This window comes from Pseudorca crassidens, chromosome 2, assembly GCF_039906515.1.
Source record: "Pseudorca crassidens isolate mPseCra1 chromosome 2, mPseCra1.hap1, whole genome shotgun sequence".
Classification (NCBI taxonomy): domain Eukaryota; kingdom Metazoa; phylum Chordata; class Mammalia; order Artiodactyla; family Delphinidae; genus Pseudorca; species Pseudorca crassidens.
The window spans coordinates 53,023,130-53,040,019 of record NC_090297.1 but is presented as its reverse complement, the minus strand read 5'-3'; the positions used below and the strand labels follow the sequence as shown (position 1 = coordinate 53,040,019).

The 16,890-nt window shown below is 40.0% G+C and overlaps 1 long non-coding RNA gene across 1 annotated transcript in view; it reads left to right on the top strand.

Moving 5' to 3' along the window:
• Positions 1-15,692, top strand: part of LOC137218811 (uncharacterized) — a 32,425-nt gene extending 16,733 nt beyond the window's left edge. Inside the window, exons 2-3 of the long non-coding RNA XR_010940862.1 lie at positions 13,436-13,466; positions 13,504-15,692. This is a non-coding gene — a long non-coding RNA (uncharacterized lncRNA). The remainder of the gene's footprint in view (positions 1-13,435; positions 13,467-13,503) is intronic.
• Positions 15,693-16,890: the final 1,198 nt, after the last annotated feature.

The following is a 16,890-nucleotide window of genomic DNA, read 5'->3' as shown; positions in this document are numbered from 1 at the left end:
GCAAGTTTCTTTGCCTGAGTGGTTTCATCAAAAATCTGCTTAGAAGAGATAAAGGCATTAAAAGTGGCAGCTGAGCATGATGTGAAGTCATTTAATGAAGTGTTTGAAAGTTTGCAATTAGGCAGATCTACACTTACGTAAAATGGGGATATTAATACTACTCCACACTATTTTTAAAGCTAATGTGCGTTGAGTGCATACTATGTACCAGGCACTAGGCTTAACCCTTTGTATGGATTATGTAATTTAATCATCACACAATCCTGTGAGGTAGGAGCTTGCCAGTTTACCAGTTAGAAACAAATCCTTCCTTATTCTGGTCCAAGATGGTAGAGTAGGAAGATCCTGAGCTCACCTCCTCTCACAGGCACACCAGAGCAACTATTGATCAGAAAGACCAGAATCTACCAGAAAAGATCTTCTATCTAAAGATATAAATAAGGAACCATGACGACACGGGTAAGGGGGTAGAGTTGCAGTACAGTCAAGACCCATACCAGGTGGGCAACCCACAAACAGGAGAATGATTACAATTGCAGAAGTCCTCCCCAAGAAGCGAGGCGTCTGAGTACCACATCAGGCTCCCCAGCCTAGGGGTCCTGCACCAGGAAGATGAGTCCCCAGATTGCTTGGCTTTGAAGGCCAGCAGGGCTTACTTTCAGAAGACCCACAGGGCTGGGGGAAATAGGGACTCCACTCTTAACGGGTGCACACGAAATCTCATACTCTCTGGGACTCAGGGCAGAAGTAGTAATTTGAAAGAAGCCTGGGTCAGACCCATCTGCTGACCTTGGAAAGTCTCCTGAAGAGGCAGGAGGCAACTGGACCTCATCCTAGGGACACAGGCACTTGCAGCAGCCATTTTTGAGAGCTCGTTCTACCATGTAGATACTAGTGCTGTCAAATACTATTTTAGAATCCTCCCTCTAGCTTCTCAGTCTCAGGACCCAGTCCCACCCCTGCCCACCAGCCTATAGGCTCCAGTACTGGGATGCCTCAGGCCAAGCAACTAGCTGGACAGGGACACAGCCCTACCCACTAGCAGGCAGGCTGCCTTAAGACCCCCTGAGCCCACAGCTACCCCTAGACACAGCCCTGTCCATCAGAGGGCCCAGGACCCAGCCCCACATACCAGTGCGCAGGCACCAGACTAGGAAACCCTAGGGCCCTGCAGCCAGAGACCCTGGGACTCAGATCCGCCCACCAGTGAACAGGCACCAGACCCAGGACCCTCTGGGCCCTGGCCCTACCCATCAGCAGGCAGATATCAGGCCCAGGACCACTGCAGCCCCACAACCTGCTATGGCAGAAACCAGCCCACCCACCAGCAAGCAAACTCCAGCTATGAGATACATGGAACTCCCCAGCCAGCCACACCAGGATCCCTAGGGCCCCACTCACCAGTGGGCCAACACCAGCTTTGGGACCCTGGAACCCATAGCCAGTTGTGTCAGAAAACAGCCCCAGCAGACCAGTACAAGATCAGGAACCCTGGCCCTGCAACCACCTACCCCAGAACTAGGTCTGCCCATCAGTGAGCCAGCACTAGCATTGGGACGTCCTGGGGTTCCACAGCCAGCTGCCTTATGATCTGGCCCTGCCAACCGGTAGCTGGCAGCTTCCATACAAGGCAGGGCCTGGCAACCAACCAGACCAGCCAGCCATGCCTACCAGACAGCCCACAATAGTCAGTCTGCCACAACAGGAAGAACCACACAGCCCACATGGAGAGCACCCCTGGAGCATATAGCTCTGGTGACCAGAAAGGAATGTGCTGCTGGGATGCATAGGGCATTTCCTACAAAAGGCTACCTCTCCAAGGTCAGGAAACATAATTAACCTACCAAATACATAAAAATAAATATAACGAATTAGGCAAAATGAGGCAACAGAGGAACATGTTTCAAATGGAAGAACAAGATAAACCCCAGAAGAACTAAATGAAGTGGAAATAGGCAATCTACTCAATAGAGTTCAAGGTAATGGTCATAAAGATGATCAAAGAACTTGGGAGAAGAATGGATGAACACAGTGAGAAGTTCAACAAAGAGTTAGAAGATATAAAGAGAACCAAACAGAGCTGAAGAATACAATAGTTGAGATAAAAAAAAAAAAAAAGAACACTAAAAGGAATCAACAGTAGATTAGAAGATACAGAAGAACAGATCAGTGAGCTGGAAGACAGAGTAAAGAAAATAACTGAAGCTGAGTGAGAAAAGGAATAAAAATAAATAAGGACATTTTTAGAGATCTCAGAGACATCAGGCATATGAACATTTGCATTATAGGGGTCCCAGAAGGAGAAGAGAAAGAGAAAGGGGCAGAGAGCATATTTGAAGACATAATAGCTGAAAACTTCCCTAACCTGGGAAAGAAAACAGACATCCAGCTCCAGGAAGCACAGACAGTCCATCCATGATCAACCCAAATAGGAACACACCAAGACATATTGTAATTAAAATGGCAAAAATTAAAGATAAAGAGAGAATATTAAAAGCAACAAGAGAAAAGCAACAAGTTATGTACAAGGTAACTCCTATAGGGCTATAAACTGACTTTTCAGCAGAAACTCAACAGGCCAGAAATGAGTGGCACAACATATTTAGTAATGAAAGGGGAAAACCTGCAATCAAGAATACTCTACCCGGCAAGGCTTTCATTCAGATTTGATGCAGAGATCAAAAACCTTACAGACAAGCAAAAGCTAAAAGAGTTCAGCACCACCAAACCAGCGTTACAAGAAATGTTAAAGGGACTTCTCTAAATGAAAAAGAAAAGGCCACAACTAGAAACATGAAAGTTATGAAAGGAAAAAGCTCATTGATAAAGGCAAATACACAGTAAAGATAGTAAGCCAACCAAGTACAAAACTAATAGGAAGGTTAAAAGACAAAAGTAGCAAAATTATCTATATCTGCAACAAGCAGTTAAGAGATACACAAAAGAAAAAATGTAAAATATGATGTCAGAAACAGTTATTGTGGCAGGAGGGAAGTAAAAATGCATGGTGGTTAAAATGCATTTGAAATTAAGAGATCAGCAACTTGAAATGATCACATATATAGTGATTACTATATGTAAACCTCATGGTAACCACAAACCAAAAATCTATAAAAAGAGAAAGGAATCCAAACATAATGGTAAAGATAGTTATCAAATCATAAGGGAAGAGAACAAAAGATGAAAGGGACAAAAAAGGACTACAAAACAACCTAAAAATTAACAAAATGAAAATAAGTACATATCTATCATTAAATGTAAATAAACTAAATGCTCCAGTCAAAAAACATAGAGTGGCTGATGGGTACAAAAACAAGACCCTGCCTACATGAGACTCACTTCGGATCTAAAGACACACACAGCCTGAAAGTGAGGGGATGGAAATACATATCCCATGCAAATGGAAATCAAAAGAAAGCTGGAGTAGCAATACTTATATCAGACAAAATATACTTTAAAACAAAGACTGTAACAAGAGACAAAGCAGGACATTGCATAGTGATCAAGGGATCAATCCAAGAAGAAGATACAACAATTGTAAATATAGATACAGCCAACATATGACCACCTAAATACATAAAGAAAATATTAACAGACATAAAGGAAGAAACTGACAGTAACACAATAATAGTAGGGGAATTTAACACCATTTACATCAATGGACAAATCATTCAGACTGAAAATCAAAAAGGAAACAGGGGTTTAAATGACACATTAGACCGAATGGACCTAATTGATATTTATAGAGCATTCCATCCAAAAGCAGCAGAATACACATTCTTTTCAAGTATGTATTGAAAATTGAAATCATATCAAGGATCTTTTCCGAACACAATGCTATAAGACTAGAAATCAACTACAAGAAAAAAACCCACAAACATGTGAAGGCTAAACAATATGCTAGTAAACAACCAATGGATCACTGAAGAAATCAAAGCAGAAATAAAAAAAATACCTGCAGACAAATGAAAATGAAAACACAACAATAAAAAATTCACAGGACACAGCAAAAGCAGTTCTAAGAGGGAATTTTGTAGTGATACAAGCCACTCTCAGGAAATAAGAAAGATCTCAAATAAAAAACCTAACCTTACACCAAAAGGAACTAGAAAAAGAAGAAAAAACAAAACCCAAAGTTAGTAGAAGGAAATAAATCATAAATTTCAGAGCAGAAATAAATGAAATAGAGACTAAAAAAACAATAAAAAAGATCAATGAAACTAAGAGCTGGTTCTTTGAAAATATAAACAAAATTGATAAACCTTTGACCAGGTTCATCAAGAAAAAGAGAGAGAGGGCCCAAATCAAAATCAGAAATGAAAAAGGAGAAGTTACAACCAACACTACAGAAATACAAAGGATCATAAGAGACTACTATTAGCAACTGTACAGCAATAAAATAGACAACCTAGAAGAAATGGACAAATTCCTAGAAATGTACACTCTCCCAAGATTGAACCAGGAAGAAATAGAAAATATGAACAGACCAATTACCAGTAATGAAATTGAATCAGTGATTTAAAAAACTCGCAATAAACAAAAGTCCAGGACCTGATGACCTTACAGGTGAATTCTACCAAACATTTAGAGAAGAATTAACACCTAGTCTTCTTAAACTATTCCAAAATATTGCAGAGGAAGGAACACTTCCGAACTCATTCTATGAGTCCACCATCACCCTGATACCAAAACCAAAGATATCACACACACAAAAAAGAAAATTATAAGCCAATATCACTGAGGAACATAGATGCAAAAATCCTTAACAAAATATTAGCAAACTGACTCCAACAATACATTAAAAGGATCATACACCATGATCAAGTGGGATTTATCTCAAGGATACAAGGATTGTTCAATATCACAAATCGACCAAATACCACATTAACAAATTGAAGAATAAAAACCATATGATAATCTCAGTAGATGCAGAAAAAGCTTTTGAAAAAATTCAACATTCATTTCTAATAAAAACTCTCCAGGAAGTGGGCACAGAGGGAACATGCTTCAACATAATAAAGGCCATATATGACAAACCCACAGCTAACATCATACTCAATGGTGAAAAGCCAAAAGCATTTCCTCTAAGATCAGGAACAAGACAAGGACGTCCACTTTTGCCACTTTTATTCAACATAGTTTTGGAAGTCCTAGCCACATCAATCAGAGAAGAAAAATAAATAAAAGCAATCCAAATTGGAAAGAAAGAAGTAAAACCATCACTGCTTGCAGATGACATGATACTATACATAGAAAATACTAAAGAGGTCACCAAAAAACTACTAGAGCTCATCATTGAATTCAGTAAAGTTGCAGTATGCCAAATTAATATACAAAATCTGTTGCATTTCTATACACTAACAACAATATATCCAAAAGAGAAATTAAGGAAACAATCCCATTTACCATCACATCAAAAAGAATAAAATACCTAGGGATAATTCTAACTAAGGAAGTAAAAGATCTATACTCGGAAAACGATAAGACACTGATGAAAAAGATTGAAGATGACATAAACAGATAGAAGGATAAACTGTGTTCATGGACTGGAAGAATTAATATCGTTAAAATGACCATACTACCCAAGGCAATCTACAGATTCAGTACAATCCCTATTAAAATACCATGGGCATTTTTCACAGAATTAGAGCAAATAATTTTAAAATTTCAATGGAAACACAAAAGACCCTGAATAACAAAAACCATCTTGAGAGAGAAGAACAGAGCTGGAGGAATCATGCTCTATGACTTCAGATTATGCTACAAGGCTACAGTAACCAAAACAGTATGGTACTGGCACAAAAACAGACACATATATCAATGGAACAGAATAGAGAACCCAGAAATAAACCCACACATTTGTGGTCAATTAATCTATGACAAAGGAGGCAAGAATACACATGGGGGAAAGACTGTCTCTTCTACAAATGGTGCTGGGAAAACAGGACAGCTACATGTAAAAGAATGAAATTAGAATATTTTCTCACACCATATACAAAAGTAAACTCAAAATGGATTAAAGACATAAATGTAAGACCTGAAACCATAAAAATCATAGAGGAAAATGTGGGCAGAACACTGTTTGACATAAATCATAGCAATATTTTTGGGATATGTTTTCTAATGCAAAGAAAACACAAGGACAAAGAAACAAATGGGACCTAATTAAACTTAAAAGCTTTTGCACAGCAAAGGAAACCATCAACAAAATGAAAAGACCACCTACTGAATGGGAGAAAATATTTGCAAATGATGTGACTGACAAGAGCTTAATTTCCAAAATATACCACAGCTCAAACAGCTCAATATCAAAAAACAAAAAACCCAATCAAAAAATGGGCAGAAGACTGAAACAGACATTCCTCCAAAGAAGACATACAGGTGGCCCACCAGCACATGAAAAGATGCTCCACATTGCTAATTATTAGAGAAATGCAAATCAAGATTACAATGAGGTATCACCTCACCCTGGTCAGAATGGCCATAATCAAAAAGCTGACAAATAATAAATGCTGGAGAGCATGTGGAGAAAAGAGAACCCTCCTACACTGTTGGTGGAAATGTAAATTGGTACAGCCACTATGGAGTACAGTATGGAGGTTCCTTACAAAACTAAAAATAGAGTTACCATATGATCCAGCAATCCCACTCCTGGGCATATATCTGGAAAAGACGAAAACTCTAATTCGAAAAGATACATGCACCCCAATGTTAATAGCAACACTATTTACAAAAGCTAAGACGTGGTAGCAACCTAAACGTCCATCGACAGATGAATGGATAGACAAGATGTGGTATATATATATACAATGGAATATTACTCAGCCATAAAAAAGAATGAAATAATGCCATTTGCAGCAACATGGATAGACCTAGGGATTATCATACTAAGTGAAGTAAGTCAGACAAAGACAAGTATCATATGATATCACTTATATGTGGAATCTAAAAAAATGATACAAATGCACTTATTTACAAAATAGAAATAGACTCACAGATAGAAAATAAATTTATGGTCACCAAAGGAGGAAGGACAGGGAGGGATAAATTAGGAGTTTGGGGTTAACATATACACACTACTATATATAAAAGCGATAAAAAACAAGGACCTACTGCATACACAGTGAACTATATTCAATATCTTGTAATAACCTATAATGGAAAAGAATATGAAAATATATATATATGTATATAACTGAATCACTTTACTGTATACCTGAAATTAACACAACACTGTAACTAAACTTCAGTTTTAAAAAATTGCAGTACTACTCAGCTATAGAGAAGAATTAAATTTTGCCATTTGGAACAACACAAATAGACCTGGTGGGTATTATACTTAGTGATATAAGTCAGATGGAGAAAGACAAATACTGTATGTCATCACTTATATGTCGAATCTAAAAAATAAAACGAATGAATATAACAGAACAGAAACAGACTCACAGATATAGAGAAGAAACTAGTGATAACCAGCGGGGAAAGGGATAGGGGAGGGATAAAATAGGGGTAGGGGATTAAGAGGTACAAACTACTATGTATAAAATAAATAAGCTAAAAGGGTAATTGCACATCACAGGGAATATAGCCAATATTTTATAATAACTTTAATCAGAGTATCATCCATAAAAATTCTGAATCACCATGCTGTACGCTTGAAATTAGTATAATATTGTAGGGAATTCCCTGGTGGTCCAGTGGATAGGACTCTATGCTTCCACTGCATAGGGGATCTAAGATCCCAGAAGCCACACGGTACAGCCAGAAAATTAAAAAATAAAAAAGAATTAAAAATTTTAAAAATATTGTAAATGAACTACGTCTCAAAAAAAAAATTACAAACATTTAAAAAAATTTACAGTAACAGCATCATCCACAGATTTAAAAATGCTGTATCTCAAACAACTTAACTGGAAGTGAAGATGATATGCTCTGGAAAACTGTGTTAAATGACTTAAGATTCAGATGGGAGTATTAAAACAAAGTTAAAAAAATTTAATTAACTGTTTTAATTTTTAAAATAATATTTAAAAAAACAGGGCTTCCCTGGTGGCACAGTGGTTGAGAATCCGCCTGCCATTGCAGGGAACACAGGTTCGATCCCTGGTCCGGGAAGATCCCACATGCCACGGAGCAGCTAGGCCCACGAGCCACAATTACTGAGCCCGCGTGTCACAACTACTGAAGCCTGCGCACCCTAGTGCCCATGCTCCACAATAGGAGAAGCCACCGCAATGAGAAGCCCACGCACCACAACGAAGAGTAGCCCCCACTCGCCACAACTAGAGAAAGCCCTTGTGCAGCAATGAAGACTCAATGCAGCCAAAAATAAAATAAATAAATTTATTAAAAAAACAAAAAACCAAATCGTTCCTCAAAACCCTACATAACTCTCTAGGTGCTGCCCTTTCCTATTCTTCAGAGCCAATTACGATTTGTTAATATTTGCTGTCCCTATTTCCTCACCTCCCCCTCACAGCTCTACTCTCTTCAGTGTGGCTCCCACCTCCATTACTCCCTCAAAGCAGTTTTCCCTAAGGGAAGTGTTACCCTCCATGTTTTCTTTCCACACTGAACCTTCTTATAACACTGCTTCCCATGGCTTCTGATGGGCCCATGATGCATGGATCTTCAGCAAGACTTGAAGTGAATATAAGGAATGTTATGAATGCTGCTTGTTATAGAAGGAAAAGGAAAGTTAGGGCAATCCATAGTTCCTTTGCTTTAAGTCCTTCCTTACTTAGTAAGGTGAAGAGTGTTGGTAGAATATGTGTGTATCATGCAGTGAAATAAATCCGGTTATGTTTGTTTTGTGCAGCATTTCCGCTGTCCTGGTAAGAACAAAATACACATTCATGTGTGAGCTTTGAAACATGAATAGTGTGATTTCAGTGATTTCACATATGAGTTAAATGTTCTTAAATTTGCATTTAAAACTGCCATTGTGCAATATAAAGATGTATGGTAAAATTCATGCTAATAATTTAAATTTTTAATTTTTCTTTACTTGAATGACATGAAATAGCAAATTAAAAGTACCATAGCAAGTTGAGAGAGAGACCTTGGAAGAAAGGAAAAAGCATTACGTTTTTAGGACCTTTAACAGCATATTATTCCTGCTTTTTGAACAAGGAGCCTTGCATTTTTATCTTGCACTGGGCCCTGCAAATTATGCAGCTGGCCCTGTTCACAGCCTTGACTCAGGAGCACTAAAATGTAACCATGTTTTTGAATTCGGACTCTGAGCCCCTATTCTGCCTAATGCAAAAATCTGATTGCTCCCATTCAGGGAAATTCAGTCCAATTCAATAATTTCTTTGTCACTTTATGTTCAAAACACAGTTAATTCTGGGTTCTACCCATCCCAGAGTGGCACCCTTTGTCCTCCTAGGTTGGCATCTGGGCATCAGGGATAAGAGATTTCTGATTGGTTGTCATCTTTGGCCAGTATCTGCTGCTGATGCCAGTCTTGTGTCTCATCTTTCTTTATTTGGCACTGTATCCACTGCATTTGATGAGATAATGAAAACTAATTGAGGCTCTTTTCTAAGTTCTTGACTTATATCACTCATATAGTCTGCATAAAAATCCTATGAGGTAGGAACTATTATCACATTCATTTCGCAGGTAAGAAAACCAAGGCACAGAGAGGTTAGGCAAATTGCCCAATGTCACACAGCTAGGAAGTAGCAGACACACTGGCTCCAGAACCTGCTGTCTTAATTATACACTAGGCTACTTCTCTCAGCCTGGTGTTCCCCAAAGGCCCTACTTGGTCATGATAAATGTTATTAGTTTTTTGTTTGTTTCTTAATATAGTGTTAAACTTGACAAAAATTTTTTAATTTAATTTTTTTAATTCATAAGAGAGATTGGCTTATAATTTTATTTTCTTATTTGGATATCAAAGTTGTACTAGTCTCATAAAATAAATTGGGTATTTTCCCTATTTTTCTATTCTCTGAAAAAACATGTAAGAGCTTATTTATCCTATAAAGTTTTGGGAGAGCTTATCTGTAAACTGTCTGGGCTGGTGACTTTCCGAGTGTGGAGAGAATTTATCTAACTAGCTTCCCCCAAGAAGACATGCTGGACCAGACTTGAACCTCATGCAGGGAGCACTGACTGGCATCTTCCCCCTACTGTCCAAAGTGCAGAGTGCAGGTGGCAGAGGTGATGGCTGTTAAGTTTCAGCTGGGGCGGTCCATGATGTGGTTAGGCATTTTTCCTGGTTGTGCCCTGACCAGTGGGGCCCTGACCACTTCAGTGCTGGCTACATGGTCTACAAGCCTGGCTCTCTGGCCCTCTTGGAGGATCAAGGAGGTACCTAATATCTTATTAGTTCTTTTCTGCTTAAATTAGCTTGAGTAGATTCTGTTGTCTGCCAGTAGGAATAAACTTTGGGACATAATACATGGTCACTCTTTGTATATTTATACTCTGTTTATTTAGTACTAATTTTTTAGTCCATTTGAGCTATCATGTCTGATAGGAGTATATTAAAATATAACATGCACAATATTGAAAGAGAAGAACAGATTTGGAGGATGGATACCCCCCGACTTCGAGATATGCTATAAGGCTATGGTAATCATGTCAGTGTGTATTGGCAAAAAAAAAGGAAAAAAAAAGAAGACAAATAGATCAATGGAACAGAATAAAGAGCCCAGATACAGACCCCCATAAATATAGTCAACTGATCTTTGACAAAGGAGCAAAGACAAAACAATGGAGCAGAGACAGTGTTTTCAGCAAATGGTGCTAGAACAATTGGACATCCACATAAAAGAAAAGAATCTAGGCTCAGACCTTATACTCTTTATAAGAATTAACTCAAGATGGATCACAGACCTAAATATAAAATGCAAAACTGTGAAACCGTTTTTTTGGCTGTTTTTGGCCATGCCGTACGGCACATGGGATCTTAGTTCCCCAACCAGGGATCGAACACTTGCCCCTTGCAGTGGAAGCTCAGAGTCTTAACCACTGGACTGCCAGGGAAGTCCCAAAACTGAAACTCTTAAAAGATAACATAGGAGAAAATATAGATGATCTTGGGTTTGGTGATGACTTTTTCGATGCAACATTAAAGGCGCAATCCATGAAAGAAAGATAAGCTGGACTTCATTAAAATTAAAAAGTTCTTTTCTGTGAAAGACACTGCCAAAAGAATGAAAAGACAAGCCACAGGCTTTTCAAAATACAGTCTGAAAAAGGACTGTTATCCAAAATATATAAAGAATTTTTAAAACTCAGCAATAAGAACACAAACAACTTGGTTTAAAAATGGGCCAAAGACTGTAACAGACACCTCACTGAAGAAGATATAAGGATGGCAAGTAAGTATATGAAAACATGGGCCACATCATATGTCATCAGGGAGGTGCAAATTAAACAACAAAGGGGTACCACTACACATCTATTAGAATGGCCCAAATCCAGAACACTGACAACACCAAAATGCTGGTGAGGATGTGAAGTAACTGGAACTCTCATTCATTGCTGGTAGGAATGCAAAATGGTACAGCCAATTTGGAAGACAGTTTGGTGGTTTTTTATAATCATATTCCTACCATAAAAATCCAGCAGTCACACTCCTTGGTACTTACCCAAAGGAGTTAAAACTTATGTTCACACAAAAACCTGCACATGGATATTATAACAGCTTTATACATAATTACCAAAACCTGGAACCAACCAAGATGTTTTATAGTAGGTGAATGAATAAATAAGTTGTGGTACATCCAGACAACGGAAAAATGTTCCTCATTAAAAAGAAATGAGCTATCAAGCCATGAAAAGACATCAAGCATATTTAAATGCTTAGTACTAAGTAAAAGAAGCAGATCTGAAAAGGCTATCTACTGGATGAGTCCAACTATATGACATTATAGAAAAGGCAAAACTACGGAGATAGTAAAATAATAAATAGTTGACTGGAGTTAGTAGGGAGGGAGGGATGAACAGGTGGAGCAGAGGATTTTTAGGCACTGAAACTGTTCTGCATGATACTGTAATGGTAAATACATGTCATTATACATTTGTCCAAACCCATAGAGTGTACACCACCAAGAGTGAATCCTAATGTGAACTATGGACTCTGGGTGATAATGATGTGTCAGCATAGGTTCATTGATTGGAACTAATGTACCACTTTGGTGAGGGATGTTGATAATAGGGGAGGCTATGCATGTGTGGAGGTAGGGGGGTAAATTCAATTTTCTGTAAACATAAAACTGCTCTAAAAAATGAAGTCTATTTAAATACATATACATATTTATATAACATACTATGTTAATAAATGCCTTTAAGTTCACGATTTTGGGGGAGGCAAAATGCTCCTTTTATTATCAGGTATTGCCCTTCTTTCTCACTGCTCATTACTTTTAGCCCCCAATTCTGTTTTATCTAACATATAATTTTGTAATTTTGCTACACAGGCTTTTTAAAATTACTTATTTATATTAGTTAGAATTAGGTTCAGCTGCAAAGAACTGAGAACCAAAATAACGGTAACCTAAGTGAGAGAAGATTTTTCTCTCCTACGTGGAAGTCCTGAGATAGGCAGCCCAGGGCTGACACTGTGGCCGTTTCCCAGGTCCTTGGGGACCTAGGTGTTCCAGGGTTGCTACCCAGCCATCCACACAGCAGGCCCTTACCCTCATGGTCCTCCATGGAACTAGAAGCCTTCTCAGCAGAATTTAATAAGGCTCCCTCACTCTGGCAGTATCCTGCATCCCTCTGCAGGATACCTTTCTGTGGGTTTAAGATAGTGTCTGGGCTCTTCATCAACTCAACTATAACTTTCCAACTTTCTGCCTGTCATGTCCCAACTCAGCAATCTTTCAAATCCATTGAAGCCTTCCATCGAATTGATTGATCATCCATTACAGCTGACATCATCAGCCTGGCCCCTGCCACTCTCCATGAGCATACAACTGAACAATTATCTCTTCCATTTTCCATCTTCTCTTGATCCCAACTCTCCCTCTGCCCCAACTACTGTCGCATTTCTTTACTCATTTTTGCATCAAAATACTTGAAAAAGTAGTCAGTTCTCACGGTCTCCAATTCCTTCTCCCCTCATTCTCCCTCCCACCCACTCCATTCAGGATTTGTCCCAGGTCACCACTGAAACCTCTTCCACGTTGCTAAGTCCAGCGGTGGATTCACAGTCCTATCCGCTGGGAGATCAGCTTCCTCTGGGGCCAGAAGAGGTGGAGCCGTCCCCACGGAGCCAGCAAGTACTGGGCCTACCTGACCTTCCCACACATGTCAGTGTTCATCCCGCCAGGGCAGTTTGGTTTCACTGACAACAAGTATTACCAGTTAATTATTTTAGAAGTTACACGGCAGGGTCTGTGTTTCTGACTGCCCACAGGCCTGCGTGTATGGAGACCGTCATTGGTGTACTCACATGTCATTCTCCCTCCAGAAAAACCTGCTCAGCGACGTGGTGACTTGACGTGGTGACTTCAGCTGCAAGCGACGTGGTGACTTCAGCTGCAAGCACTTCCGGGAAGCCCAGCCTCATCTGAGGCTCCTGCTTCAGCTCAGGTGATAGAACCAACACTGAGCTAGGGGTGGAGGAACAGAAGATGGGAGGAAAGATTCATCATTATCATCAATTCCTCTCACAAACAGAACAAAAACTTAAGAGGGCTGTACACATTCAGATCCTCTGCATTTGGAATCTGAAATAATGTGAGAATGAAAATTGGGAGCTTCTTTTTGCAGGCTCTATCCTTTATCTTTCTTTTTTTTTTCCCCAGCCGCGTGTCATGCGGGATCCTAGTGTCTTGACCGGGGATCGAGCCCACGGCTCCGGCCTTGGAAGCGCGGAGTCTTAACCACGGAACCACTAGGGAAGTCCTGGAGCTATTCTTTAAAAGCATTCATCAAGTAGAACAATAGTTATCCAGCTGGGCCCACTTAAATCCCACTTTCTATCCCAGTCACTCCCAGCCCAGATGCTGGATCTGTGGTTTGAGCAGTCTGACCTCTTTCTTCGAACAATTGATAGATTCAAGGTACCCAATGTTTTACCACAGGGCTCCCAAGTTTGCCTCTGATATCTGAGGCTATTCGAATTATTCTCAGTCAATTTTCACTATAGTATTTTCAAAGGTGGTGGAATAGTTGATTATTAGAGTCGTTAAGGCATTAAGAATGCAAACTTATAATGGAAGTCCATTCATTAGCACTGAGATGTTATTCCAGGCAACTGCTATGAACACAAGTAGTCTCACCACCAAGTTGGTCCTGGAAGCAAGTACAAACCATCCCTATCTTATGCCTGGGTGAAAATTTCATATACAAGGTGTCCCCCCACTCTCTAATTTTTATAAACCTGGACAATTACTAATAGGTAACCCTGGGTTCCTTGTTTCTACTTTTGCTTCCTGTGCCATACTATTAATAGGTCCTGATATGATGCAGGCTTTGTAGGAATTATTTTTCCAGCCATGAACACAACAGGAAACAATCCACTTTTCCATTTCACTCAAATTTTAATAATCGAATAAAATATATTAAAAAAATACACTCTGAAGAGACCAGTAGTCAAAACCAACTTTCTCTAGAAGAGCATTTCTCAACCTTAAAAAAAAATTATTTTTGCTATTTCCCTCCTAAGGAACTTTTTTAGTGAATTTTCCAAGTCACCCTTCTCCGCAGGCTCAGCGGCCATGGCTCACGGGCCTAGCCGCTCCGCGGCATGTGGGATCTTCCCGGACCGGGACACGAACCCATGTCCCCTGCATCGGCAGGCGGACTCTCAACCACTGCGCCACCAGGGAAGCCCCCCATAAAATTTTAATATCACAGATATACTGTATATCTGTTTATGTACTGATGATTGATCATGTTGCTGCCACGAACCATTGTAACATCTAAGATTTTGTCACCTTCATTTGAGAACACGTGCTCTAGGACAATTGGCTAAGAAATTAGGAAACTAGGGAAAAGATTATTCAACATGACATCGTCATTTTTCATCCATAGCTCCCATTTCTTTATCTGGCATCCAAAATGCAGTTGGTACTGTGGCTCCCTTCTTCAGTCAAAGTCTCTAGAACACTTGCCCCTCCAGGTGACCGGCCAGGGACTAGTGTGACCTCAAGACTCCTTGTATACTAGGGGCCAGGGCTACTATCCTGGCACTATTAACAGCTTCTTCTTCTCAGGTCTGTGTTCACTTATCTCCACCTTGAGATCCTGCTAGCCATCTTTGTTTGTCAGATTTACAGTTTAAAAATGTGGGACACACTAACAGTTTAAAAATGTGGGAGGTTGATTGGGGGTTGGTGTTAAGTCCAATATGACTGAGAATGTTCCCTGTATGAATTGGGGCTATAAAGTCTCTTCAGGAAAAAAATCTGAACCAGCACATACTCCAAGGCTGTTTCCTTTAGGGTACCTCTCAGCCAATTTAGTACTTGTAACCCCAAAATAGAGCTAATCCAGCAGAAGAGCCCTTGTGGTCAGCCTAGAGGGGAACCAGTTCAGAGGGGAGTGGGAGGCTGGAGGGACTCAGGAGGCATGTAACCAAGAAAAAAATAAAGCAGGGCAATTGCCTCATGTGTTTGAACATCTTGAGAGATTTATACTTCAGTACCAGAGTTTGAAAATTAAAAAGTGATGGTTACCTAGAAAACGAAACAAACAAAACCAAGGCAATTATTAACTTGAGAGAAAACCAAAAATTGTATAATAAAGTTAATTATAATACATAGTTCTAATAATGTTAACATTGAGTACTGATGTTAGGCTGGGGTGTCTTTTTTTGTTTGTTTGTTTTTGCAGTACGCAGGCCTCTCACTGTTGTGGCCTCTCCCGTTGCAGAGCACAGGCTCCAGACGCACAGGCTCAACGGCCATGGCTCACGGGCCCGGCCGCTCTGCGGTATGTGGGATCCTCCCGGACCGGGGCACGAACCTATGTCCCCTGCATCGGCAGGCGAACTCTCAACCACTGTGCCACCAGGGTAGCCCTAGGTTGGGGTGTCTTTTTAACCCTAGTATTTCTAATTCCTAATCTCTTCTTCCAGGGATACTTGAATACTATTTAGCACTTGCCGATGTTTCTCATACAGAAATTATGAAGACTGGCCATTTATTCCCACTACCACCCAATGAGTCACCATTATCTTTGAATGAATGCCATCATTGGCGAGGGAGAATCCCCCATCAGGGGCTTTCTCTCCAAAAGGGGACCCTTCCTCGTATCAAAAATACATCCACTCCAGAACTGGGAATCAGCCCATGAAGAGGGACAGCTATGCCCACTGCTGAGACACAGTATGGTGTTCCTGATAGAGACTAAAGTCTGGATGTGAACAGCCCTGAAACTTCCAGATTTGGAAGGGGGATCTCCTGCCATAAAAATGGTATCATTGGACAGGCGTGAGGTGGGGAGTTGTGGTCTCATTAAGATTATTTTTGACTGGGGCTTTAGGATCCTGAAAGAATCATCTCAATATTCTCTTGCCACATTTATAGTTTCCCATGTTGCTGCTGTAACAATTTACTAAAAAAAATAGTGGCTTAAAACAACACAAATTATGTTATAGTTCTGGAGGTCAAAAGTCTGAGATCAGTTTCACTGGTTAAAGTCAAGGTGTTGTCAAGGCTGCATTCTTTCTGGAGGCTGTAGGGGAGAATCCTTGCCTTTCTAGCTTCCAGAGACTGCCCACATTCCTTGGCTTGTGGCCCTCTTTCCTCTTCAAAGCCAGTAAATGCATCACTCCGACCACTGCTTCTGTTGTTACATCTCCTTCTCTGACTCTGACATACCTGCCTCCCTCCTATAAAGACCCATGTGATAATTTTGGGCCCATCTACCTGGGTTATGCAGGAAAACCTCCCTAACTTAAGATCCTTAATTTAATCA